The sequence below is a fragment of the Myotis brandtii genome, unplaced genomic scaffold (assembly GCF_000412655.1).
Source record: "Myotis brandtii unplaced genomic scaffold, ASM41265v1 scaffold544, whole genome shotgun sequence".
Taxonomy (NCBI): domain Eukaryota; kingdom Metazoa; phylum Chordata; class Mammalia; order Chiroptera; family Vespertilionidae; genus Myotis; species Myotis brandtii.
The window spans coordinates 252,588-259,328 of NW_005370008.1; positions in this window are offsets into that span (position 1 = coordinate 252,588).

Here is a 6,741-nt window from a genome sequence, read left to right on the forward strand (position 1 = left end):
GTCCCCCTCCACCTAGCCCCTGCCACACCCCAGGCCTTCACAACACTGTTGTCTGTGTCCATGGGCTATGCATATATGCATATAAGTTCTTTAGTTAATCTCTTCTTGTCCACTCTCCCCTCTGAGATCTGTCAGTCAACACAAGCATATATCTTATCACAAGAGATAGGTTTCATCATGTCATGCAAATACTTCCTAAGCACATACAGTATTTCATCCTTAAATGAAACAAGAGTCACTAATTAGAATTACATTCTAATGAAACTTTCGATTGTATTTCTTAATCCACCTACAAATGCAATAACAATAGAATAAATTTCCCAGGATGTTAAATACTTTCTTTCTTAAGAGTGACAGTGAAGCAACCTTCTAGTATACTTGCAAGTATGTGGTGGGAGGAGATTTGGGACCACTGATGAAAACTAAGAGCAGAAGGAAAAACGCTACCAGAGTTTAATAAAACACAGCAGGAGGAGGAACAGAAGTAGGAAGAAAATGAAGATGATTCAACAATCACTTCTAGGGGGGCTCTACCATATGGATGCTATAAAGAAATGGACAAGAGTTACAGGGTTTTATTACTGCATCCTAACTGGGTTCATTTTCGATAGGGTGGTTATAAGGACTGAGATGACTCCAGCACAGTGTCTAGACCCCAAAAGGCCAAGAATCTGATTCTGATGCCAACTAAAACACTTTCCTTGAACACTGGCATTGAGTCCTAGGCAATGAGTCCTAGGCATTCTTTTGATTTATTTCGAGTGAAGTTGAGGAATCATTTCAGTTCTACTGCTTCTCTTGCAGCTTTATCATAAATGTAATGGTGCTACAATATGGAGGAATTCATCCAGTGGTCATGATAATTAATTTACACTGTTGGGTATAAGATGAGTTGCGGGGGGGGGGGGGGGGATATATGTATTGGGAACCCTACGTCTTTTGTTGGGGGAGAATGAGAACATGATCTTACTAACTTAGGTTTGAGAGGAGTCAATAGTCCTGGGACATGATTATCATGAGAGGGTTGGAATTCTGGAGCAGAAAATGGAAGCACCAGAATGATGATGGTAATGGGGAGGGGAAATAAGAGTTCACTTATCCTATATAATAAAGAGATAATACACAAGTTGACCGTCACACCCTCGCACAAGATAGCTGCCCCCATGTGGTCACAAGATGGCCACACCCATGTCATCACAAGATGGCTGCCATAAGATGGCCGGCAGGGGGTGGCAGTTGGGGGTGACCAGGCCGGCAGGGGAGGGCAGTTGGGAGTGATCGGGCAAGCAGAGGAGCAGTTAGGCATCAATCAGGCCGGCAGGGAAGTGGTTAGGGGGTGATCGGGCAGGCAGGCAGGCAGGCAAGCAGTTGGGAGCCAGCAGTCCCAGATTGTGAGAGGGATAACTGGCAGTTGGACATCCCTCAAGGGGTCCCAGATTGGAGAGGGTGCAGGCCGGGCTGAGGGACACTCGATTGTGAGAGGGATAACTGGCAGTTGGACGTCCCCCAGGGGGTCCCAGATTGGAGAGGGGGCAGGCGGGGCTGAGGGACCCCAACCCCCCCCCCCCCCCCCGCCTTGGTGCATGAATTTTGGGCCTCTAGTTCAAAACATATTTATTAAGCTGTTATTATATACCAGGGACTGTACTAAGATCTACAGATAACCCTCGGTGCATGAATTTTGTGCACTGGGCCTCTAGTTCAAAACATATTTATTAAGCTGATATTATATACCAGGGACTGTACTAAGATCTACAGATAAATAACCAGCAAAATATAACATATCCCCCTCCAATGCTTTACAATCTAAAGCAGTGGTCTTTAAAGTTGGGGTATAAGCACTCCATTGACTGTACCCCATATTTCTAGAAGTGGGATCACTGGATCAAATGGGAGTTCCATTTTTAGTTTTTTGAGGAAACTCCAAAGAGGTACAGTCAGGAAACAACTATAGTGCTGAGTGGAAAATGCTATAATGGAAACCAAGATACACAGATCAACTAAGCTATCTATCAAGGGACATGTGAAAATGCATCCTTTGGGGGATAGGAATAAAATATTAGAACTTTATATTTACTTTTATTTTAAAATAAGAAAAATATTTAAAATTTAATGTATGACTTGACAGTTATATAAGTCAGTGATTTTTTTCAACCTTTTTCATCTCATGGCACACATAAACTAATTACTAAAATTCTGTGGCACAACAAAAAATATATTTTTTGCAGATCTGACAAAAATAGGTATAATTTTGATTGACCAAGAAAAATTAATAGTAATTACCTACCCTTTTTGCTTCACAGTAACTTTTTTTTAGAGTCTTCAACTGTTCCACTTTTATTTATTTATCTTAACTCTCAGCCAGGATATTTTTCCATTGATTTTTATTTTTTTTAATTTATTTATTTATTTATTTATTTATTAAGGTATTAAAATATTTTTTATACACAGGGTGTCCCCACAAAATGTTGGCTGTCATTAATTTCAATGGGTTAAATCTGCAAAGAAAGAAACATCATTTAAGCTATCAGCTGTTCAAGTGGGTATACATTTTGGGGGGACACCCTATGTATATATGGAGTTTCGGGTAAGAGTCATCCCAAAGATGAAGAAGATACCATCGTTGGTCTCAAACAGTTCAAAGGCAAACAGGAGGATAAGTCAAATGCAGCATGGTTGTAAAACAGGGTAGAGTTTGAAGAACTCCAAAAGAGAGGAAGACCAAAGAGAGGTTAGAAGGATGAGAAAGGCTTAGGGAGAGTTCTGACACCTGGGTTAGGTTGATTCCTGTCGAAACAGGTGTCCTTAGCACCCCATACTTCATTATAAAACTCAGCATACTTAGTTGCAATTATAGGGTGTCCCAAAATTCACGCAAGAAGTAATTTTGATAGAAAACACAGGTTTATAATTAAAAATTGTAAATATTTTATTGATTCATAAGGTATACAGTATAGGGTTATGTATGGAATAGCACATCGGGTAAATGGCCTCCACGGCTTTGCTGGCACATACACAAAGCCGTGATCTTCATTGATCTTCATTGTCCCTGCTCTGGGGCCATAATTGGTACTTGGTAATGCTTATCAAATTGAAGGGATTGAAATCAAAGGACAACAGATATTAGAATCTGATTAAATGAACCAAGTAAAATTAGGCTTTTATTTTTTGTTGTTGTTAATGCTCACGCAAAATTCAAATCTTGCGTGAATTTTGGGACACCCTATAATTGCAACTAAGTATGCTGAGTTTTATAATGAAGTATGGGGTGCTAAGGACACCTGTTTCGACAGGAATCAACCTAACCCAGGTGTCAGAACTCTCCCTAAGCCTTTCTCATCCTTCTAACCTCTCTTTGGTCTTCCTCTCTTTTGGAGTTCTTCAAACTCTACCTAGACTGTTTTACAACCATGCTGCATTTGACTTATCCTCCTGTTTGCCTTTGAACTGTTTGAGACCAACGATGGTATCTTCTTCATCTTTGGGATGACTCTTACCCGAAACTCCATATATACATAGGCTGTCCCCCCAAAATGTATACCCACTTGAACAGCTGATAGCTTAAATGATGTTTCTTTCTTTGCAGATTTAACCCATTGAAATTAATGACAGCCAACATTTTGTGGGGACACCCTGTGTATAAAAAATATTTTAATACCTTAATAAATAAATAAATAAATAAATAAAAATTTTAATGACACAAGGAAAGCGAGGTCCAGAGAGAAGAACTGATTCATCCCAAATCACAACCCAATTTAATGGGAGAACTATAAACATTTTCCTTGACACGTGGTCCAGGTGGCATCCATAGCAATGCCAGAAATTCCTCCCCAAAGGCGTATGATACTCTGTATCCAAGTGCTTCACAGCCACCCTCCCTCAATGAAAATTGAGACCAGAGTACCTCTCAGTCTGAAACAGAAGTAAAGTGTTCTCTTAAGAATTCAGGTTGAATAAAGAAAAAAATGTTAAAGCACCACGTGAATAGAGAGAGAAAAAAAATAAAAGAATTCAGGGTGATCCACAGATGAAGTTGGAATTGAGGATATCATTATCACATGCAGGAAAACCGGGGTGTAGTTAACCTTAATGTATGAATGGTAAGAATTAAATCCCTTTGAGAAAACGACAGGGCTCCAGAGTCCCTCAGCAGGGAAGGCAATTTTGTTGTAAGTTTTAGATCTCTGTAAATGAAATAGAATATGAAAACATCTAGCCTAGTGCCAAAACGCGGTAGGCACTCAGTTCAACCCTGCATCTTCCAGCCCACGAGGTAAATTTGGTCTCCCTTTCCACCTTTCCCCCTAAACCAGGTATCTCTGCTGCTACCAAAATGGTCTTCCGGGAAACAAACACGATGATGTCCTTGCCATGCAAGCCCATTCCCTTCTCCTTCTAATGACCTGGCTTCTCCTTAGCTTTCTCCAGTCAGGCCATTTCTCAGAGTCTCCTCCTCAGCCCCTACCCTTGTCGACTGTGCCAAAGCCATCCATTGCCAAGCGTTTTCTTCCCCACAAGCCTATGAGCATCCGAAAGGCAGGACCATATTTTGTGGCTCACCGAGTCCCAGAAACCCAAGAGAAGCTGGGATGACTCGGTGAATGCTATTTGGGTGAATGAATGGATGAACGAATGAAATGAGATACATAGATTTATCCAGGATTTGAAAAAGTGGTCAAAGCCATCAATATAATTAGGTAGCATAGAGCAAACTAGCTGGATTTGATGATTCTACATGTACTCTTTTTTCACGTACTCTAAAAATGAGGTTATAGGAATAGGTTTGTGATCTTATATTCATGGAACCCATTTGTGTATTTTCTCTTTATTTTCCATTGCCCTGGGAGCTGTATTGGTGAAGATATTGCTTCGGCATATATCTGCTATTTTGCTGCCTGTGGATTCCTCTAAGATTTTAATGGTTTTTTGTCTCCACAGTAACTTTTAAAAAATATCAGGTGCCTATTTTTGTATATAAAGATTTCTGGTACCAATAATTAACTAGTCAGACACACCCTTATTATGCAATGTGACTAATAAGATGCAACTCTATTATATGACCTATATATTTATGGTTCAAGACATGGCATTCACACCCCGGCTGTTGTTGTGTGGCCTGTTGTCATTATTTTATTTGACAGTCTAAGGGAAATGAGGTCAGTGCCCCTAACTAAGTAGTCAGGTATTGTATGTTTAAAAAAATTATTGCAACACATTGGCTGAAAATCACTGACATAAGTCCATAATTTGAAATATAGATATTTTGGTAGTAGGGGTTTAAACTTTTGGATGGTTGAGCACAATAAAAACAATTGAGTGTGACATAAAACTTGAGATTTTTGGAATGTCAAGTTAAATTTGAAATTTTAAAAACCTGGACCAATAGAACTTGGAAGGGCAACACAGAGCTGAACCAGCCCTGGCCTTGGGCTGTTGGCAAAAAATTCTTAATCTGTGTATCTTGGCTTCCACTGTAGCATTTACCACTCTGCACAGTAATTATTTCCTGACCGTGTCATTTTACAGGCAGAGGGGGTCCTTGAGATTTTTTATTTCTAACACCTAGCATAGTACCTAACAAACTGAAGTCACTCAATGTTTGCGGAGTCAAATGGCAATTGTCTGCTAAAAATCTCATTTGTGTATGTTTAAATGATCTGATTTGCATATAGTCTGTATACCTGCTTTCCTACTGCAAAGGCCCAGGGCCTGAAACACAGCTGGCACATGATAAACATTACATTGTAAATGTAAAAAAAAATTTTTTTTCTACGTTAAATGCTTAACTAAGTTGGATCCAACGACATGGAGTAGTAGAAATATAGCAAGAGGGCACAAGGAGAAAGACTCTTATTTCTGGGACTTAATATGGCGAAAGCGTGGGATACAAGGAAGATAAAAACCTCAAATTATCCAAATATCAATGAAAAACAGCAAGGATCTTCTATTTATGCCCTGAGCACAAAGCATTTTGTCTTAAGTGCTTAACTTTCTATAGCTGAAAAGCTATCACTTAGTCCACCACGGTTCTTCCTTTTACAAATCTTTGGAATAATTTCTGGCGTAGAAATGGCATCAGAATCCCTGAGAAAAACCAGGGTAAATCTATCCACAAGGGAGTGAAGCTATAAACACCAGTTCTGAGTGGTTTTTGTTATTGCCTTATCTTGTTCAACTGCAGACCTTACTTGCGGTGGTCTCCGCAGGCATTTAACCCTTTTAGCTAAAACCAAGGAGAACTAGATCCCTTTCAGAACCATACCAGGGACGGTTACGAGAGGGGGTTTCTGTCGTCCAAACGCAACGACACGACCATGCCACGCCTGGCATGGAGTGAATCAGAGTTCAGGGCATCGGGAACCTCACAGCCGCTATTGCGCAGGCTCTGCGTCCCACGCAGGCTTATTAGGAAGAAAAGGGATAAAATTGCCTAGAGACACGTGAACCAAAGGGGACCGACCCGGGCCTGGGCTCCCCACTGGGGGCGAGTCTGGAATTTACAATCACGAAAGTTCTATTGTCTCGCGATTGGCTCCGGGGCCGCATGACATCATAGCGCTTGATTCAGCCTCCGGGCTCCGATTGGCTGGCCGCGCCATTGTGACGTCACGGTCAGCCCACGTTCTGATTGTAGATACCCGGCGCCTTCCTCTTCCCATCGCCGCGGTGCTGGGCGAGCGGTGCCTCCCTCCCACGTCGTCCTCGGCTCCGGCTGGCCTCGGGCGCTCCCGCCGCCTCCTC